The sequence below is a fragment of the Bos javanicus genome, chromosome X (assembly GCF_032452875.1).
Source record: "Bos javanicus breed banteng chromosome X, ARS-OSU_banteng_1.0, whole genome shotgun sequence".
Taxonomy (NCBI): Eukaryota; Metazoa; Chordata; class Mammalia; order Artiodactyla; family Bovidae; genus Bos; species Bos javanicus.
In genome coordinates, this window is record NC_083897.1 from 46,208,912 (window position 1) to 46,232,656 (window position 23,745).

Consider the following 23,745-nt stretch of genomic DNA (forward strand, 5'->3'; position numbering starts at 1 on the left):
AGTCGTTCAGTTGAGTCTGATTTTTGCAGCCCCGTGGATGGAAGTCTGCCAGGCTCCTCTGTGCATGGAATTCTCCAGGCAAGAAAACTGGAATGGGTTGTCATTTCCTTCTCCAGGGGATCTTCCAGACTCAGGGATCGAACCTGGGTTTCCCACACTGCAAGCAAATTCTTTACCATCTGAGCTATGGACAACTGTAATACAATGACTCTGGCATACAGCAGGCAACTCAGATTTGTGTATAAGAGTACCAAATGATAACAGACTTTAGTAACTGCACCATTTCTTATCATATGTGGCTCTTACTGTGATACTAGCTAAATACATATCTCTTTAAGCACAATCATGTTCCCACAGGGAGAAATTTATTCCCTAGTGGTATAAGAGAGCCCAGCAAGAGCGAGCACTTTCATCTACAGTGAACTTTGCGAGTCAGACAAACTTAAGTTCAACATCATAGTTCTACTATTTATTCACTGCATGAATATAGGCAGGCTTCTCTAAGGTCTTAGTTCCACATCTACAAGACTATTATAACCTATAGCACATAGTAAGATATTAGGCATGAAGTATTGGGTTGGCCAAAAAGTTCGTTCGGGTTTCTGTAAGATGTTATGGAAAAACCTAAATGAACTTTTTGACCAACCCAATATTTGGTGTCTGGAAGGCATGCTCTATTTTTTTTAATTGTCCTTATACTCACCATCCACATTGTCCAATTTACACTTTATTGTATTGTTTCAACATATCTGTATCCATATAGCCATCAACTTTTAACAGTTATACTCCAGGGGCACATAACTATGAAGTCTCTGCTGTCCCCAAATGTTAGGGAAAGTTTCTTAACAGCCTTTTGATCCAGTTTTCCAAGAATGGGAGAGTACCTCTTGAACCACAAGTAAAGTATACTTCCCATCTGTCCATTGTCCTGTCTAGTCATTCATCATCTCCCATTTATACACAAACATAGGGTTCCCCTTGCAGAGAGTCATGTCAGAGATTTCACCTATCCTCGAAAATTTTTGAGAAAGGCATATACCATAAACCAGCATATGGGCCCTTGTTTCAATAATAAAAATGATTCCTTCAAGGACATAGAGAATAGACTGGTGTTTGCCAAGGGGGAGAGAGTTAGGGGAGGGATGGAGTTTGGGGTTAGTAGATATAAGTTTTTATATATAGAATGGATAATCAACAAGGTCTTACTGTATAACAGAGAGAACTACATTCAACATCCTATGATAAACCATAATGGAAAAGAATATAACAAAAAAGAATGTAAGAATGTGTATGTGTATAACTGAATCACTTTGCTATACAGCAGAAATTAATACACCATAAATCAACTATACATCAATTTAAAAATTGATTTAAAATAATAAAAATGATCCTTTGTGAGAAAGCTGGAATTTCCTGTTGTTTTGTCCTAGATATGCAAAAGAAACAGATGTAATGACAAAACTGAGACATTTTGTGGTATATATTCATTTGGGGGACATTTGAGAGAATTTGTATATTGAGTGCAGAGGAAAATAAGACCTAAAGGAGCCGTATGTGGCAACAGTGATTATGGATGTGGCCCTGGAGCCATATAGTAATGAATACCACTGCCTTATTTTTGAGTTATCTTTGGCCTTTTCCTACTTGCTCATTCCTGGGTGACAAGGTCCTACTCCTTCCCTCAAGAGCCAATTCTGTGTTCTGCTTTTCTGGACAATGTTTCTCCAAGTGTGGGATATATCTCAGATTCTCCTGGGCTCTGACTCAGATCCACTGAAACTGAATCTCAAAGGGTAGGCCTTGAGAATCTACATTTGTAAGGAACCTCCCCCTTATGCTGCTAACGTACTGTAAAGCTTGATAATCACTACTCTAGACTAGAGGTGGATTACCTTGAAGCTACCGAAGCGTGCACACAGTGAAACTTTAGGGCCTCTAAACTTGCCTGGATCCCTTCCCAGAACCTTAATCTAATTTTTTTTAATTGGTAAATCTTTATTCTTTTTCCTTAAAAAGCCCTCCTCTTTAAGCTTCAGGTTAAATACAATTCTTGGATGCATCCCTACTCTGGATCCTACTTGACAAGAAAATCAAACTCAAATCAGTTAAGCTATTAGATGATAAGAAACTTTATCATAACCTTATCTCGGGTATTTGCATTTTAGTAAAAATCTTTGGAGAGATTGAAATCTTCAAGTTCCAAAGAATAATTCTCAGCAAAGGAAATCCCGGCAAATGTCAAGCACTGGAGGGAGAATAGGAGGTTCTTATCAACACATCTCAAACCCAACTGGGTTTGCAGAAGATTTTCTGCCTTCTTGGGAGGCTGGCCATAGATTCCCAGCTACAGAATCTGTTTAAGGAAGTTGATTAACATTGAGCTCTTCATACCTGGTCTCTTGTTTCATCCTGCTAAAGATCAAGGAAACAATGTAGACACAGATTTAATAAAATGATATTCTTAACTGGGAAGTTTGCCTGCAGCCAACAATGACATTCTCAGAGAGGAAAAGGAGCACCCAAGTCCAGCAAGTATAAATTAACTGGATGAGAGGGTAACCCATGTTCTGAACAGATGTCTGTGCACAGAAGGCACACTGACATTAATTCCAACAACTGAAACATACCACCTTACAAGCTGAAACTCTTAATTAAGAGGACTTTTGTCCTTGAAAGGTGACTAGAGAGAAGGGAAGAAGACCATGGCATTTGTAAATTCTCCTAGGGAAAAGCACCTCCAGACCTACTAGTTTGAGTGATGTAAATAGGACTTGTAAGCCGTGCCTTTTAATGTAAACAGATGATTTTTCTTTGGGTTAGAAAAATCCAATCGCTAAAAGAGATCTGAATACAAAAAAGAACACTTGGGGATTTAAAAGTGTTTTGTGGTACTTCAAGGAAAGGAATTCATTTGAATTTCAGAAGTGAATTTTATGAAACTCATTGCTATGACTTAGGTTTTGTTTGAAATTGATTTGGATTTCTATTTACACTTATAGAGAAGCTGCCATGATGACCAGGGTGGCTCAGGTATGTCTCTCTTCTCACTGTGGCCACTATCCTAGCACCCAATTACCTGAAATTGGCTGAAACACTGCAAATCCAACAGCTTTAGTATGTCATACGGATGTGCCATGTCACCTCATAGACCTTAACAAATTACATTACCTTAGTTTTGCTCTGCTCATTCTAAAGCAGATCCACTTCTCCACATTCAAAAATAACATGAATACACAGTGAGCAGAACTTATACTTTAAATTTTATGTCTATTAAGGCAGCACTCTCCAGGCCATGTTTAGTGGAACACTAAAGTCTGGCAAGATATTATCCCTACCACACACACTAACAAACAGTCAAAGAGTCAATGATCAAGTAAGTTTGGAAAAGAAGACATAACTTATCCCCATGTAGGAAAGTCACACCTTAAATTGTCATATGAAATACTATGATAAGTGATGCAGCAAAGAAATCTATTAATATTTAACTTCACATTGGCATTCTTGATGTGGCATCCCCTTTACACCCACTTTGCTAGGTTTGCCCCTTGATATTCAGATAGCTTGGTATTTGTCCACTGCCACAGTATATCACAGCTATGGTAGAGGAATACTTCTAACTCCTGCTACAGCCCTATGGAGCTCCTCCAAGCCTTCCTCAGCTTCTACACCAGGAAAGAAGGGTCAGAGTAGAGATCACAGAGCCATATGACAGCTAAATGCAGTTGTCTAAATAGCCTGTAAAGAGAAAACAGATTCTTTTCTGTGGGAAGGAAAACCCAGAGGAGAGGGTTTAAGAAAAGGTTAATGGTTTAATTTGGACTAATAGTACCAAAACTGTATAAAATGTAGGTTTGAGAATTATGCATCAGGAGATGGATTTTCCAGTCCCAACACCTATTACCCTGCTTCCTATGATATAACCAAACCAACCTTAAGGTTATCAGTTATAAAAAGGAGAACAAACTGACCTTCCAGTTTCTAATTATTGCTGAGAAGAATACTTTGGAAGATTAAATGGAAAACATTGCACAATAAGCCAATCAGCCCTTCACCATTTATTACAAACAAACAGCCAGATCTGGATCAATTTCAAAAGTAAATGAATAAAAAACAGTACCATATTCACTCCTGTTTTTACCCTAGTCTTTCCCAAATTCAACTGTTGAACAACTGGCTCAGCAATCCTGACACTGATTCTACCTCTGGACTTAATGTTTGCACTTTTCTCAATGTTTAAACTCCAAGTTATCCCCCACAGAATTTTCCTTGGCTCTCTAATCCTGTTCTTTTCAACTCATTTTCTCTTGTGCAGGAAATGCCCTGCTTCAGCTGAAAACCACACGGCACCCAACCCTTGCAGTTTCCCATTAACTGGCAACCATTTTGTTCACTCTTCCCAGGCCCCCCTCCCATAAAAAAACTTCAAGGCAAAAACAGAAGGATTGTGGTCAAAAATGCTATTCCATACTGCTGCCATTTTAGGAACAGTCCACCTAAAATTACAGGCTCAGTTAGGAAAGTTAGTCCCAAGAACCACTGTAGGAATTAAATCAACAAAAAGCAAGGAGGGGAGAGTTGAGAGGTATCAAGCTCTAAACCAGTGATTTGAGAATCATAGATGATAATCAGTTCTTATGAAGAGCTTGTCAATCCATGTGTATACTAATCCACTAACCAAATATTTTTAATATATGCAGAAGTTTTCATGGTTATTAATTCAAATTCATTAAAAATAATCCTGCATTAATAGAAACTATAGGACATTATCCCCTAGAGGAGGGCACAGTAATCCACTCCAGTATTCTTGCCTGGAGAATCCCATGGACAGAGGAGCCTGGCAGGCTATGGTCTATAGGGTCTCAAAGAGTTGGACAGGACTGAACCAACTTAGCACAGCACAGCACATATGACATTATAAAAGAAAAACAGAAAATGATAGCTATTTTCATGGAGGCAAGGGTGAAGAGGAGATAGCCTTATGAACTATTTTTATATGTACAAGAAATCTTCATCCTTGAAAATCTGGGGACCACTGCTCTAATCCTAATGGCAAAGGTCAACTAACAAATGCACTATCTGATACTTGTAGAAAATATATTATGTACAGTGTGAGAAAATGCAATTTAGTCTTAGTATAATGAAAAAGATGACAAATGAAATGAAATTTTGTTTCAGGGAAACTGAGGACATAAAGGCCCATATGTAATGTATGATAAAAATTGATAAAAAGCTTTCTACAATTGCAAAACCAATTATTTCAAGGAAATGTATTAAGGTTGCTATGACAACCCTAACACTGAATTTGGAATTTAGGCAAGCAAAATCAATAGATTTTCTAATTAATACCTTCCAAATATTATTTATCCCTATGAACATCATTCATATGTAACAATTCAATTTCTACTGTTAGTTTTTCAGAACGCCACTATCTTTTCTGATTATTTCCAGAAACTTTCTCATTAACCTAGTCTCGTGTGATTTATTATACATTTCTTTCCTGGCACGAGGACAACCACAATTGCCATGATAGATTCTTGTATATAAACTTGTAAATCTCTGATTCTAGATTTCTGTTTTAAACCCTGTCCTTTCTTTTACAAGTCTGGTTTCTTTTAATAAAAAGTAGAGAAGAAAAAGGGAAAGAAAAAACAAAACAAAAAACCTGAATCTGCAAGGTGAATAAACAAGGAGGAAAGAAAAAGAAGTGAGAAAATGAGAAAGAATAGAGAAATTGTCAGAAGAATAAATTACAGTATACGGAAGATCTTTTGAGTCTACAATCATGCACAGATACAATTCAATAATGATAAGGGAGAAGACACACACACAAAAATGGAAGGACCTTGCATATGAGAAGGGATTTTTCAAGCATACATATAAAGTATGTACACATTGTGGTTACCATTGTAATTCATACTATGCATGAAGGTTAAACAGTGGATCATAGCTTTCTAGAAATTATACTTATTTTGCCTGAAAACAAATCCTTGAATATCTTTCATCACAATGCATTTTAGATTCACACAAAAATCCTAGCTCCATAAAAAAAGCAACATATAAACAGGTACTTCACTAGAAGGTAGTCTCATTATTTTTCCCCTAGCTGTATGTTTTCTTTTCTGATAAACCTTTGTGGTTAAAGAGAATTTAGGCCCAAAATATAGTTTACAAAAAAGGAAGCCATCGATTTTGTAAGCTATAAAGGTTAAAATACTTCTGTGAAACATTCCCCCTAGAAGCTTTGTAAGTAACACTCTTCTCCAAAATTTTATGACAGCTGGTACAGCATGAAACCATATGTCTTTTTATATCTCCTAAATAAAAATGACTAATTTGACTTTTTAGCACTGATTCTCTGGAGACAGAGTTAAGAGAATCCCCATAGATTTATCTGGTTCTTATTATATTTTAACAATGTCTGCTTTTACACCAGAAACAATTGTGCTAGCCATCTGTCTGCAAATATTTGTAAAGAAAATGACAAACTATACCTTTATATACTTCAGATATCTTTTTAGAATTGAGCATTTTGGGTGACTTACATCACAAAACTCCTCAGAGTGATCTGGTATTACCTACTAGAGAGAAGAGATGACATCTCCATAGTGGATTTCAAATAAAAAATCTTCAAATGTTACAGCTAGAAGCACCCTCAGAGACTTCTACTGTCCAGCTCTCTCCTTTTAAAGTTAAAACCCTGAAACCCAAGGAGGTTAAACAATTTGACACTGCTCACAGTGCTATTTTTCAATGGAAACAAAGCTGGAAGCCAAGTTTTCTGACAACATGTCCACTGTTATTTGCATTAACCGCGCCATTCCACTGGGAGCCCCTCCCCTGTGGAGAAATCCAACTGTGCAGTTATAGCTGACAATGCTTAGTTTAAAACAGGACTGAAAGTCCATTAATAAACCCTGGATTCTATCTCATAGCACCAATTAGATGAGAGAGGGTTCTGGCCACCTCTATCAGGGTAACTGCTCACTGGATACTCCAAGAAGGAAGTAGGCTGCCAAACAGTCCCTGTATATCCTGAGAGCCTAGAGTCAATTCTGTTCAGTAAAAGGCCACCAAAAACACACTTGTGTGTTGAACAAGTTGGGCACATTACTTGGCACGGTGCAGGAGAACACAGAGCAAAGGGAACATCTTAGGAAGAGGGTGTTAGAAAGAACATATTACACAATCAGGGATTAGGATGTGCAAAGTAAGGGAAAGTCTTAGGAAGCAGAAGTTCCCTCTAGATTAGAAGCAATCAGAAAGCAAGACAATTCTATGACTGGGTGTCTCAAGAAATCTTATCTATAGTGTAAGCAGGCTGGATGAAGTTAAGGCTATACATGTGACCCTTGAACCATGTAGAGGTTAGGGGCACTGCCCCCGTGTGGTCAAAAGCCCACATATAACTATACAGCTAGTCCTCTATGTCCAGGATTGTGTATCCTCAGAGTCAACCCATGCACATTACATACCACTAGAGTACATTTTTTTAAAAACTTTATTTGGTTGTATCAGGTCTTGGCTGTGGCACACAGGCTTAGCCACGGCATGAGGGATCTGAGTTCCCCAACCAGGGATCGAACTAGCATCCCCTGCATTGGAAGTCAGATTTTCTACCACTGGACCACCTGGGGTTCCCTGGAGTACATATTTATTGGAAAAGAATCTGCGTATAAGTGGACCCATGCAGTTCAAGCTCATGGTGTTCAAGAGTTAACTGGAAGTGGCAGGACTTCGCTGGCAGTCCAATGACTGAGATTCTGCACTCCCAATACAGGGGGCTTGGGTCACTTTCTTGGCTGGGAATTAGATACCACATGCCACAACTAAGAGTTCATATGCTGCAACTAAAGATCCTGTATGCTGAAAAGAAGACTGAAGATCTGCAAGCTGCAACTAAGACCTAGCACAGCCAAATAAATATATATTTTTAAAGAGTTAACTGGAATTGGTAAATAAATATCACTCATTGTAGCTGAGACAGACGGAGGCATTTGGGGTTGTGTGGGCTGCACAGCAACCTTGTTTTGTTCTCACTCCATTACAGTCTCCAAGTGACTTTGTCTCGTGTTGGTGTTCATGTCCTGTGATGTTCTTCAACAGTACAATGAGATATAGCTGTTAGTTACAGTCCAAGGTGAAGTAGTATACATAATGAACTCGAGTGGCCCTGGCCTGCATAGGCTTGGAGCAGGGCTTGGGTTCCCAGCCAGAGATTGGGGCTGGGTCTTGGTGGTGAAAGCACCAAATCCTAGGCACTAGACCAGTGGTCAGTGACAAGAGCCCTGGCCCTTCGGCTTTCCAGAAAAGAATTTCCACAAAGACAGAAAGTATCAAAGCAAGTAAAGTATTTACTAGGAGAGAAAAGAGTACAGTACATGCGGAAAGACACATGGACAGACTCAGAGGGAGACTCCCTGAGTCACACCCTCATGGCAGTTTGAATTACTTTTATGGGGCATTTCTTCCACATTTCCTTTGGCCAATCATTTTAATTCCCTAGTTCACAGTTCATATTTGGCGTATCTCAGGATCCTCCCATGTGTGCACAGCAATCTCTTAGCAAAGATGGATTTTACCAAAAAGGCATATGGGTATAGCCTCCAATGAGCCTTTTCCATGCATGTGTGGTCGGGGAGGTCTCCTGACTTTGAGAAAGATGTGGCCTGAGCAGGGCCCAGCCTCCTCCCTTAACTGTCCTGCTACTCTTGTCTTGGAGTTTCGTTTGGTCAATAGGGAATGAATTTCCAACTGCTTTACTGGGGCTGGGGAGTGGGGTTGGGGGGGTCAGGGGTGGGGGGGAATGGAGAAATCTAACTCCTGCCTCAATAAGACCTAGCTGAGAGCATCAGACCAGTTTCTGGATATCAGGGCTTACTCAGTAGATGGGGCAGATGAACAGACCTATGACTCCCAGGTACCAATCTTGCCTAGACCTCCAATGAAATGCCTGAGTCATTATAAAGAAAACTTGGAAATCTGCTTTTACAAAATCAAACAATCAGATCAAAGCAGCACAAAGCAGCATTTCCTCTCTACTAGGGTCACAGTAACTGTAAATTGGAAAACAAGATGAATTTAACACCTGAAAGAATCAAGTTTGAATCCTGGCACTGCTTCTTGGTAACTATGGGACTTGGTAGATAAGTAACTCTGATACCCTCAAAGCCACAGGATTGAATAAGATAATGTAATTTGTCTCAAGAGACTCACAATTAGGCCATCCCAAATGGCTGTCTCTTCCTGTTTCTTAGTCCTGAAGAATGCTGCCCTTGGCAAGCCTCCCTGGCTATAAACAGGGAGCATCTACTCTCACAAACACTGCAGAGGCCTGGATGACTTTTTATGTTCCCTTGTGACTGTGTTATAGAGTGGTTAGACTAATCTTTTAAGCTGTACTAAAACTTTACCTTTACTTCAGGTTAACTCTGAAAGAATCCTGACTGTCAAAAATTAAAAAGAATGACTGATAAGGAAAAAAATAGCTGGTGGAGAGAATGACATGAATAATGATAAGACTGAATTAGCAATTGTGTATGGAAAAGTCAAAGGATAAAATGTTCAAACTTATTGAGCTAATTCTAAAATACTGATCCTGGAAAGATGAATTTTAATAGCATTGATAGATGAAACAGTTGAAATTTATTATTCAAGTCAACACTTTGAAATGTCTATGGCCTATAAAGTTTTTTTTTTTGGACTGGATGGAAATTAGTTCTCTGGCCTGATAGAGTTAGCAAGGGAAAAAAATGTGAGGATCACAGAAGTATGCAACACAGACACAAAGAGCATGCTTCAAGTCCTAACAATTCTTAAACCTCTTTTATGAAGGTCATGAAGAAGCCTCCAGCCAGGAAGGAAATGGCATCTCTGGCAACAATTACTTAAAACAAAGGAACAGTCATTAACCTTTCCGATTGCCTTTGGTCTTTTGGCTACCTTGACACTCAGAGGAAATCTGAAAGTTTCACAAATATCTCTTGACATTTTTACCTAGTGGAGTCTTGTTTACCTTTGTAACATGATAACAAGGTTTCTAATAAGTACCTCTGGAGATTCTTCTCCAGTGTCTTATCTATTAGTATCCTCAATTATCCATGCACATATTTGAGGGTACCATTCAGATACATGCATAACACAAAATGCTGGTCATCTGCAGGAAATTCTTTGTTACCAAACAACTCTAAGTTCCTAAAATACACATATTAACATAACAGAAGCATGGACCCAGGACAGAGTTTGAGAGAAATTCTATTTTTTTCTTTCCCATTATGTTTAGTTACAGGATATTGAATATATTTCCCTGTGTTATACAATAGGACTTTGTTGTTTATCCATTCTATATAAAATACTTTTCATCCACTAATCCCAAACTCCTAATCATCTCTTTCCCCAACCCCTTCCCCTTGGCAACCACAGGTCTTTTCTCTATATCTGTGAGTCTGTACCTGTTTGGTACAGATAGGAAAAAGGTTCATTTGTATCATATTTTAAACTTGATTGCACATATAACTGATATCATATGTATTTGTCTTTCACTTTCTGAATTACTTCACTTAGTATGATAATCTTCAGGTTTGTCCATGTAGCTGCAAATGGCATTATTTCATTATTTTTCATGACTGAGTAATATTCCATTGGATGGAGAGATCGATAGATAGTACATCATCTTTATCCATTTATATGTCAATGGACATTTAGGTTGTTTCCCATGTCTTGGGTATTGTAAATAGTTCTAAAATTAACTTAGGAGTCAAATTATGGTTTTGTCTGCATATATGCCCCAAAGTAGGATTGCTAAAGAGAAATTCTATAAAATGAGGGAATTGGAGTTGCTCTATGAGGACCATCCTACCTCCACATTGTTTGACTTAATAACCACTTCAATGGAATATAAAGTAGAAGAAGAAACAAATGTCAAGAGAAATATAATGTTAAGAGCTTCATTAACTCAGTTGGCTAGAACCCAGTGGAAATGACCCCAAAAGCATAGGACCAGAGATGTGATTGTTTCCTGGGCCTATTTGCCTCAACACACCTTCCCTGTGACTCTGCTTAGGGGTGGATGGTGGTGCTCAGTCATGTCCAATTCTTTGTGACCCCATGGACTGTAGCCTGCCAGGATCCTCTGTTCATAGGATTTCCCAGGCAAAAATACTGAAATGGGTTGCCATTTCCTTCTCCAGGGGATCTTCCTGACCCAGGGATCAAAACCGCATCTCCTGCATTGGCAGGTGGATTCTTTACCACTGCACCACTTGGGAAGCCCCATTAACGCCCTCACAAATCATTCCTTTTGATCATGGGGGAAATAGCATGGGCAAATCAGTAAAATAAATTCTCCCTGAAAGGAACAGAGTAGAAATCTGCATTATCCATCTCATTATCAGGTATTTCACTAAAGAACTGTCCTTCAGATAAAAGAAACAGGGTACAAAATATAGCACTTACCTAACTCATCTCCATTCCCATAGCATGTTGAATACACATAACCAGGAAAATCTCATGGTTGTGGATACTTGGGAAATTCTGTTCCCATCAACTGAGTTATACATTCACCAAAAGCCAGTATTATTAATTATTCACAAGCTTGTTGATGCCAGCTCTACTTTGCATATTATATAAAATGGTTATCATAGTATATATGTGCAAAGAGAAAAAAGATTTATTTCCATGAAAATTGAATTGCAATTCAATAAAGATAAATTGCTTTTTAAAAGTTTTCTTGTAAATAAAATTTAAAAGGTGTCAAATTAGATGTGGGTGAAACAGTCATCAAAGATTGGTTGAGAACAGGAGTCAGAAACATTCAGAAGGACTCCACACTCAAATTTCATAACAGGTGTTTTTTTTAATTGCTCTTTTACTTCAAAGAAACCAAAACTGGAAATCATAGAGAATGCATTATGCTGTGGTTTTAGTGAAAGACAAAACCAGTAGTATGCAAGAGCCAGCTGGGACTGGCTTACAAGGGCCAATTATCAAGTTTTCAGTAATTTGGTGGGCCTGTTGTTAAACATTGTCATCATTAATAACTAAGTGATACAAACTTAGATTTAAGTAAATTACATTTTAAAACAAACTTATTAAATACTTAATATCAGTCATTTCCTATATTTTACACTTTACAGTTATCTATATTCTTCAGTTTATTTACACGTACTCTTGTTGTAGAGTGGAAATATAATGTAATGCTCTACCACCACACATTTCTTTTCCATTCTACTTTCAGTGCCATGGTAGTAGCTTAAAAGTGAACATAATGGGAGTATTTACACCACAGAAAGCATCAACACAACAGTCAGGGCTATTCTTTTTCCAGAGAGTTGGTTGTTAAATGTGTATCAGCATACCACTAAACAGAAGTGAAATTGAGTAAGTGGAAGCATATTCAAAGAAAAATCCTTGTCCATAAAGCAGAAGGCTAACAAATGAACACATACATATTAACAAGTCTTAAGTTAAAATAAAAATGCTACAATGTGTGCATACATACATGTATGTGTATATATTAATAAATACACATACACACACACACATATATTTTTCCCTACCTTAATTTTTTCAATTAACCTACAACTATTTGCACCAATGACTCAATGGACATGAATTTGAGCAAATTCTGGGAGACAGTGGAGGACAGACTGACATGCTACAGTCCATGGGGTCACAAAGAATCAGACTCGACTTAGTGACTGAACAACAACAACTATTGGTCCTGATTCAGATTAGGGCTTCTACCAGAGCCAATGAAACAGTAGAACAAATTTTCATAACTTTCTGGAAAGTAGTTTGGCAACATTTATTGAAAGATTGAAAATTCATATTCCTTCACCTCAAAACTTCACTTCTTTAATGTAAGAAAATTATAAAGGATACAGTCAAATATGTAACAAAATGCTCATCATATTGTTTAAAATAACAATACACAAATACATAAATAAATAAATAAACCACCTAAATGTGCAGCAGTGGGGAAATGATTAAATAAATCATAATACCTCTATGTAGTAAAACATGATATAAGAAGCAAAATCATGTTTCAAAGAACATTTAATGAGTAGGAAGAAATCCACCAAATATTAATAGTGGTTATCAGTGGATGGTGGGACTTAAATTGATTCAATGTTTTACACAAGTAATGCACATGCATTATTGAAATGTTAGAAAATAGAGAAAAATAAAAATATGAAGTTAACGATCATTCATAACTCCACAAAACAAAAATAACTATTTTAAATCTCTTGGTTTTCTTCTTGAAGGTTTTTTGCTTATATGCACATGCACACATTTTTAATCCAAAGTGGTATTATAAGGTGCATATTATTTTGTAATTTTTTTCATAATAAATCTTAAAATATTCCTGGATAATTTTTATTTTATTTTCTTATTTACAATTTTCTGCATTTTCCAAACCTCTTTTTAAAATAAAGAGTATAAAATAGCTTATCTCCTAAGATGATCCCCAGAGAACTATGCCTGTGAATCTTCGCTGTCTGGGTAACTGTTTCTAACCAAAGAATAAAGCAGTAGAGGCAGTGTGTAAATTACAAAGTCTAAGATTTAGAAAGTCCTAAAAGCTTCTATTTTGTGCTTTTGGGAGCCCTGAGCCACCATGTAGAAAACTCATGGAGAAACTGAAAAAAAGAGATCACAAATGGAGAGGAAAGCCAAGATTACATGGAGAGAAGAGGCTCAACTTTGTCAGTGTCCTAAGTGAGTCCAGCCTTCCAGCCATGCCCTCCAAGGCATAGAAGTGGAGCCATCTCAGATTCTCTAACCCAGTGAAGGCTAAGATTATTGCAGTCTCAGTACATGAACCAGAAGAAACATCCATTTGAGGCCAAATTATTCACAAAAAGATGATAAACAAAATGTTGCTGTTTAAGGCACTAAGTTTTGGGGTTGTAAAGAGCAAGAAATAACCAAAACAAAACATGTGTTATTCATATAATATGAAAAAAACAACATCATTTTTAAAGGCATTATAGTGCACTTGTACATGCACTTTTGCATGCACACACACACAAACACACAACACACACAACTTATTTCCTGCTTGAATATCTAATTGCTCCTGTCCAGTACATACTCTATTCTCTCTGACGTGCACCAAATTTCACAGTTCAGATGCAATCTGTGTAAAAGAAAGATAAATTTCTGACATTGTAAATTATCTATTGAATGTCAATTTAAAAACCACACAGACTGATGTGGATATTTCTTTTTATATAAGGAAACTGAGACCGATCGAGAATAAGTGACTATTTTAAGGTTACCCAGTCCTGTGGCCACTGCTGCGTTTTCCAAATTTGCTGGAATATTGAGTACAGCACTCAATGGACATGAGTTTGAGCAAGCTCCAGGAGTTGGTTATGGACAGGGAAGCTTGGTGTGCAGCAGTCCACTGAGTTGCAAAGAGTCGGACATGACTGAGTGACTGAACTGAACTAATGTTACCCAAGTCACTTGGGTAGTTAACAGCTAAATTAGCACTGGTTCCCAGGTCAATGGGCTTCCCAGGTGGCACTAGTGGTAAAGAATCCACTTACCAGTGCAGGAGTCATAAGAGACATGGGTTCAATCCCTGGATCCAGAAGATCCCCTGGAGGAGAGCATGGCAACCACTCCAGTATTCTTGCCTGGAGAACGCTATAGACAAGGGACAGTCCATAGGTTTGCACAGAGTCAGACACACCTGAAGTGACTTAGCACACACACACCAAGGTCAACACCCCTTCCTCTACAATACATTGTTTCTTTCAAAATAGTGGAATTAAAAATACTTATCTACCAGAAGACATATGTAGTCCCTGTGCTGTGTGCTGTGCTTAGTTGCTCAGTTGTGTCCGACTCTTTGTGACCCCATGCACCATAGCCCGCCAAGCTCTTCTGTCCACAGGGATTCTCCAGGCAAGAATACTGGAGTGGGTTGCCATGCCCTCCTCAAGGGATCAAACCCAGGCCTCCCGCATTGCAGGCAGATTCTTTACTGTCTGAGCCACCATGGAAGCCCATGTAGTCCCTACTTAACTAAAAATAAGAATTAAAATTTTAAAGAATAGCCAGGTCTTCAGGGATTTCTAGGATGAGATTTGGGTAGGCCAGAGAAGTTCAGATAGTTTGCAAAAAATAAGGATAATAAAAAATAATCTAAGGATAAGCACTGAAAATATTATTGCTTGGAGTGAAGACCACAGGACAGAGAATCTACTTGCTTATCCACCTAGCAGTAGTCGTTTAAAATTATGAGCCAGCCATGCCCATGTGAACACAGTCGGAAGTGACATGAAGAATGCCAAAAGCCGAGGGGATGCAGAAGAAGATACTGGAAAGAGAGAAAAGGAAAAATAAGAAAATTAAAATAAGAAAATATATATATATATAATGAACTAATCCCTACTTCTTCATGTCCTGTGAACCATGACATTCTAAAGAAATACTTCTAAGGAAAGGGAGACTGGTTCACCAACAGGTAACCCATGAACCACAGTAAGACAGTTCTTTCTTTTTATAGTTTCTTCATACTAACCTAGTAAGGCACTGCAGAGCTGGAAGGTACCAAATTCTAACTTTCCCTCTGCTTTTCTTCCCAGGGCAATATCTGAATTGTTTTAAATAAACAATATGCCCTTTACAGGTCACAACTAGAGAAAAAAGGCCATTCCAATTTTCTTATTTCTTCTGTACCGAGAAATCTAGTCATTTCATTATGTAGGTCTGGGAAGGTCAAAAGACACACTGGTTGGTAATAATTCTTTTCCTCTGTCCTCAAAATGAGATTGTCACCGTGATCACTGATCTATATGGCCACCAAGAAGGGGACTAAGAAGGTCAGCAGTGTCAAAGGCAGAACATTCACAAAATGTTTAGACTTGAAAAGAGCTCTCTGGCTTCCAAAAGCCATCAGAGATGAATACCAAACTTGATAGACACATGCACGCTTCACTGATGCCAACGTACTGACTTCATCATGAGGAGATTTCCTTGCTGCAGTAACAGCAGATGCCCATAACATAAACCCTGCACCATATCCACAATAAACTGGGAAAAATCATATTTTTTTTAGGATAGTGAAATTCAAGCTATTTTCCTTCATTTTCTCAGTGCAATAAGTCTATTAAGCTTCCACACAGTACCCAATAAAATCATGTAACACAAATGCTATGCCCTTATCAGACTGCCAAAGGGAAGATTCTAAGCTTCCTTTGGTGGAATCCTGATAATCAGATGGCAGGTGTGATCTGTAGTTTTCCCACCTTTGCTGACCTTTCCCTGTGGGCTGAATTTGTGTGGGAGCTCCAGCCCAAGTTTCCTTAGATGGTACTTACATGGACCACTATTTGTCCTGTCCGATGTTTTTCAGACTTGTCAGAGCAAAGCGCTTCTTAATCTCACCTGCTTGTGCATGGTTCCTATTAATAGGAGAGAAATTGCACTTAGCCTAAGAGTTCCAAATATAGGGCACAATGAGGTGATTGATTATACAAAGACCTAATTAAACTTGGTGACATCTTTCAGCCTTCTCTCAGGGAGGAAAAAGAAAAAAACAGTTCCTTTAATATTGTGCGCTAGCCCTTCCTCTTTTGAAAGGGACTCTGAGTTTTATCTTTCCAGGTTGTTTATTTCCATACAGATTCTTGACTTTCTTACTTTCTTCCTTAAGAAACAAGGTGAGTTTTCTAAGAGCCTTCTGAATAACATCAGAAAAACCCAGAGACGGTTTGCCTGTGTCCTCTCACACATAAACTAGCATAGGAAAAATAGGCTTCTCTTCAAGAAAGGAGTCTCACTTCTCAGAAACCAAAAGGATTCAAGGTTCAGAATCTGCTGCATGAATATACTTCAGTGAGAATGCAAAATGTTTAAATTCTCATTATTTGTGAACACTGTAAGAGGTGTGATGAGGGCATTGTACTGCCAGAGTCCCACTTTCTATAGGGACAGGTGAAAATAATCAAAGACTGCACTCTCTATGCCATGTCTAGTTGACTCAGTTTCTCCTTTAAGAAAAAATAAAACAAGGTCCTACTATATAGCATAGGAAACTACATTCAACATCTTATACTAAACCACAATAAAAAGGAATATGAAAAATATATATATTGATAACTGAATCACTTTGCTGTAAAACAGAAATTAATATAACATTGTAAATCAACTATACTTCAATAAAATAAATTTTGAAGAATAAGTAAAATAGAAGAAGAAATTATGTTTTCCCTTTATCCCAGAGCAAGAGTTTCTTCATAAAATTGCAGAATTTAGAGTTTGAAGAGCCATTGGAGCCTCTAAACACAGATTAATACCTTATAAACTCTTCCCTTAAATTCTCTTAACAAAAAAAAAAAAAAAAAAAAACTTGTTATTTTCATTATTTCTTTGAAAAATTACATGATCTTCTGAGGGACCTGCAATGACAACCCTAGAAGGGCAAAAATGCTATTTACACATAGGACAAGTATAGCAAGAAATAGAATACAAACACCCTTGCAGTACACTTGAGTGCTGACCTGAAGGGCTGCATTTATGAGAAAGGACAATGATATATGCACTAGATTTGTAAAAATGAACCCATCATCAAAAGCTCCAGGGTGTGTGTATGTGCAAAACACTAAAGCATGACCAAAAAAAGTTTTAAAAGGAACATGTAAGGCTTAATTCCAAAACTAGTAAAGCACTACCTCTACATTTTCAGAGAAACAGGAAAAGCACTTCCCTGGCTTTTTAGAGCCATCCTCAACTGTGGAATTATGATACATCATTATATCTCAAATTAGTTTTGAGGTGTGCTACAAGTAATATGTTTGAATAATATTTTTAAGAGGAAAGTCTGTAAGTGATTTGTTTAGCCAATTCATAATTATCCTCATTCACTTTCTTTCCAATATGCTTTCTTGAATAGAAAAGTTGGGTGAGGTGAGGTTACAGCTTCTTCCCAGAGGGTTTTCCCTTGTACACAAGAATCAATTCAATTATTCATTCACTTAACAAATGCTTTTTAAGTTTCTATAATGTTCCTGGCAGTATGCAAGGTACTATATATACAAAGATGATTAAAACAAGGCCTTTGGCCATTGGAGAGCCCATAGGTGTGTTGTGGGAGACAGAGATGTAAAAGAATAAGTGCAATCCAAAGGGATGAATGCTAATACAAGTAAATGCAAAGTGAAAAAGAAATACTGGAAAGAAAACTTTTTCTGGATGAGTCAAGGAAGACTCCACACAATTAGGTTAGTTGATCTAGGTCTCACAGGATTACTAGTTTACTCAGACAAAGAAAGAGGGAGATGACACAGACAATAACCTAAATGTCAACCACCAGATGAATGGATGAAGAAGATACTTATTCTTCCAATAAAGAAGATGTGGATGATATGGGCTTCTCAGGCAGCACAGTGGTAAAGAATCTGCCTGCCAATGCAGTAGACCCGGATTGAATCCCTGGGTTGGGAAGATCCCCTGGAGAAGGAAATTGCAAGCCACTACAGTATCCTTACCTGTAAAATTGCATGGACAGAGAAGCCTGGCAGGCTACAATCCATGGAGTTGCAAAGAGTAGGACACAACTGAACAACTGAGCAGTGAGAGCACTGATATATATATATATATATATGATATATATATATATGATATATATATATATATATATGACTGCAAAAATGACTGCATGTTTTTTAGCTTGGGTGATTTAATAGGCACTGATATTGTTAGCTTAAGAAAGAGAATGCAGAAAGAAGAAGAGGTTTCATGGAGAGAAGATAATGAGTTTTGTTCTGGACGTTTTAGATCTGAGATGTCAATGGGTCATTCAGGAAGAGCCATTCAAGAGAGAGACAGATGCAATCAGATTTCACGAAAAAAGTCTGGGTGACCAAAACAGATAGATACCCATTGATGTATAGGTTGCAGCTAAAATTGGAGGACTAGGTAAGATCACTCCCGCCCCCTCCAAAAAAGGTGAAAACAGAAAGGAATCTCAGCCAGAACTCAAAAGAGCATGAAGCCTTGTCGGGGAAGGGGGATAGAGGGGTGGGGAAAGCAGAGTAAAAGGTGGCACTGGACAGAAAGAAACAAAAACAGAAACCGTGCTTCAGACAGAGTTTTAAGGAGGAAATTGTCAACGATATTGCATACCAAAGAAAATTAAAATGAGCACTGGATTTAGCAAACAAAGAGTTATGAAAGGCTATTAGAGTAGTTTCAATAGCATGATGGAAGCCACAACTCCATTAGGCCAGGAGATCTAAAGATGAGACAAGGGGATTTAAAAGATAAGATCAAAAAAGAATATATATATATAGATATATATATATATATATAGATATATATATATATATATATGACTTACTTTGCTGTACACCTGAAACTAACACAAAATTGTAAACCAACTATACTTCAATTAAAAATGATACAACACTGGTGGCGCTAGTGGTAAAGAATCCGCCTGCCAATGCAGGAGGTATGGTGGGTTCCATCTCTGGGTTGGGAAGATTCCCCTGGAGTAGGAAATGGCAACCCACTCCAGTATTCTTGCCTGGAGAATTTCATGGACAAAGGAGCCTGGCTGGCTACAGTCCATGAGGTTGCAAAGAGTCGGACGTGACTAAAGCGACTAAGCACCTTCCATAGAAACAATTGTTCCTTCTGTTTTCGTCTGGAGGATGGTTACAAACATGAAGGCGGAGGGGTGCAGGAAAGAAAAGAAACTTGTCTTTTCACTACAATCCTTTGTGCCAGTTATTAAGCTGCAGATATTAAGTTATAGCCTCTCACACTCACCTTCTTGTCCTCCTTTGATGCCTTCGGATGCCGCTGCGGCGGGCACTGCGAACCACGGTCGCGCTGCTTCGTTTGCCGCTGATGCCCCACTAGACACTGAGACTAGGGGGTGCTCAAGGAAGGCTGGGAGGCTGCAGGGAGAGAAGGCAAGACTCCTTCCGGTTTGCTTCCAGTCCAAACCTTCCTCAGAATGGCCCTTCACTGAGGCCGCTGCGTCCCCTCCGTGATAATCTCAGTGCCAGCTCTGTATGGACCCTGCTCCAATATGCCAGGTTCTGAGAACCCAGATCTTCTCCTTCTGTTCTCTGTGCCCTAAGAGTGATAAGGAACTACTTCCCGAGATAGGGAGCAACAGGGAAGGAACATGTTTGGAGGAGAAAACTCCAGTGTTGGGTTTGGAACAAGATAGTTTGATAGCTTTGAGATTAATATTATACTTAAACAATACTCTGATGCTCCAGGTGCGTTTGATTCCTCATTTATTCAATTGACCTCATAATAGATATATATCTGTATAGATATAGATGACTAGCCTCTCATGGATAAGAAACTACCCACTGTGTTGTGAGATTTTGTTTTCTCTTTAGAGAGAGCACTGGAATGAACAAGCAGATTTGTGCTGGTACTTGTACTGTTTCCAATTGGTTATCTGACCTTGAACAAGTCCTCTCTTCCTTCTCTCAAGATTAGTTCTCATATTTTGAAAATGTTGACGTTCAATGTCCTTTGATGGTTGCCCTGAAAAATCATTGCTGCTGTTCATGACGGAAGGTAGAGAAATACGGGAATCGGCAAGAGAGTTGGAAGTGGGGGGAACTTGCATGATTACTTCTAAGAGTAAAAGTTGGTATCTTGTTGTAGAAAAGGCACTCTGCTAAAATAGTAAGTCACTTTTTGCTTGAGAGGTAGGACAACACAGTGGTTAAGAACACTGAGATGTCAAACCAACTTGTTATATTCTTTTCAGACTGATTTTCAATCCTGTGTCTACCACATCTTGGTTCTGACGTGATACGTTCATCATTTAAGCTTTCTCATGCTCAGCTTCATCATCATTACAGTCAGTATACACCTCTTTTGTAAAAAGGATGTCTGTGGTTGCTGGATATGAAGCAGTCAGAACAACTGCATGCAGGATGAGGAGCTTTATCTGTTTATTGACACTACCTTAAAAAGCTACACTTCCATGGCTCCATGCAGAAAGATATGTTTCAATCTGAACAGGGACCCACAGAGAGATGCCATTATTTTTTGATTATTTGATATTCTTCTGGTATTGAGGAATGTCAAAACCTTTTTTACCCATTGGTGGATTCATTTGGAAAGAACAAAATGTTTCTGGATTCTATCAAATTATATATGGTAAAAGAAAAACTCCTGGTGAATACTGAGTTAATATATGTGCTTTCCTCACACCAGTATTAAGAGGAAAGCACCTTATGGATGTTTTTTTACGTTGCTGGTATATACTCCACAGATGTCAAGGGGGAAAAGAAAAGGATAGTACATCAGGCTCTATATCAAATATAAGAAACTATATTCATAGATGCATGAGTGATGTTTTTTTTTTTTTTCATTACAGGGTTCATTTGCATAGAATACTGTGGCACATAGACCAGTTTTCCCCCTGAAGATACTGCATTTCTTAGCATCCAGTGAAAGTGGATGGAAAAAATTAAGAGCAAGACCATCTTTCTGACATAAAGAAGACAATTGTTTAAACTCCCCATGCTTACTTTCTAAATATTATTCTGCTGTGCTAGCTTATCTCTGGACCTTAAAATAGAATTTTGCAAGCACCACTTATATCTTCATGTCAGTCCTTTACTACAAAACAAATGCAAATTAAACATGCAGTCCTTGGGTTTGAAAACTTCAGGATAGATTTCTAAGACCCAAAGTAGGTTCATGGTTCATACACAGGTTCTCCATCCATCCCACACCTACATAGCCACTCTCACAAGCAAATTTTTCCCTATCATTGAAACATTTAAATAATGCAGCTGCTTCTAGGTCCTGAAGGTGCCAGGTTATAAATTAGGCTTCTTTGGCAATTGCATTAACTTTTTCAGATCACACAGATTATTATTTAAGTGTCTGTTTCAAAGATAATATGTTATATAAGGAAAGGAGTAGGAGGAAAGAGGTGGTAAAAACAGTATTTGAACCAGTTTTCAAATATGTGTGCTTTGAATGACTAATGTCATGTTCCAAGGTTGAATTTTGTCATTTCTTAAATGCTTTTCTCTAACAACATATTTACAACCTATACTCAAAGTGAAAAGTTGAAAATGTGGAGGATATGAGACAGCAACAAATCTTTATTTCAAAACTTTTATGCAGGCTTTTAAGAACCAGCCTTAAAGTTAAATGCTAGCTCTTGCATATTCTAGGTGGAATAATAAATATGTTTTCATGTTCTGTGCTAAAAAAGAAAAAAATCTGTGATTTTAGTCATCAAAGAGAAATCCTGTGGTGAGATATTTAACTGTAACAGTTTGGGCATAGGCTTTTGCATTTCCATTGTCTATATTGGTCAAATGAATAGTGTTTCTTTGTTTTTTAAAGAAAGCATAATCATAGTAAACAGTATGCTTTTTTCTCTTTGGATGAAAGACTATAATACCTATCCTCTTTTTTACAAACATTTATAGTTGTCAAAATGCTGTCCCTTATATTTCACATACAGTTGAACTTCCTAATATTCCCAGTGTGATAGTTAACTTCCCCTTTTATAGATGACCTGAGCCTCAGAGAGATTGTGAATAACTTGCCCAAGGTCATGTGATATATCTATTTACCATTAGTTGATTACAAGTAAAATAAACTCAAATTGACTTAAGGAATAAACAAGTTGTTCATTAACTCATGTGACTCAAAGTCTAAGGGAGTAGAGGATAAAAAAGAAAGGGAGTGAAATGCCTTTGCCTATAGCCACATCCAGGCTTCCCAGGTGGCTCTGTTGGTAAATAACCTACTTGCCAATGCACGAGATGCAGGAGATGTGGGTTCGATCCCTGGGTCATAAAGATCTGCTGGAGGAGAGCATGGCAACCCACTCCAGTATTCTTGCCTGGAGAATCTCTAGACAGAGGAGCCTGGCGGGATGCAGTCCATAGGGTCGCAAAGAGTCAGACACAACTGAAACAACTTAGCACAAATACGCGCATAGCCAGATCCAGAGGCTGAATTATGTTATCACCTCTCATTCACTTATCTCAGTCACTGAGCTCTGCTATTCTCCCATTGGCTTTGTTCTTAGACAAACTTTATCCTGGTTATAGAGAGGTGATGGACAACCATTAGTTTCAGTCATACATCCCATTCTCTCAACAGACAGAGGGTTTCATTTTTCCCAGTTGAATTTCATCAATGTGGCATTAGCCAGAGAGAAGGGATATGGCGATTGGCGAGACCTATGTCCCATACCCTCCTTTGGAAGTGCAGGGGAGGATGGGGAGGATTGTTAGCCATACCTCAAGCCCCATGGAATAATAACAGGAAAGAAGTAATTTGCTACAAGGAAAATCAGCTGACCAGAAAAAAAAAAAAAAGTTGAGCAATCAACAGAACTACACATAGCTATTAAATAGAACAGCAAGGATCCAAAGTGAAGTTCAGTGAAATTCAAAGCATTCCCTCTTTCCACTCTATTATGCTGCCTCCATATATCATATGACAAATATTACTCAGTACACTATTTGCTCAGTATACTTACTCAAAAATGATCATAAGATCTATTAGTGCTCCAGTAGAAAATCGCTACACTGGATATAAATAGCGATAATGAGAATGACTAGCATGTGTCAAAATTTAACACATCAAAAATTAACACTAAAGAGTCAATGAGTCTAAATTTCAGAGAAATCACCAAGACAAAGGTTGAGATAGCTCTTATTAGGGAAAACTTTCACTGATGCTTCCCCAGCTACATCGATCCCTCAGTTCAGTTCAGTCGTGCCC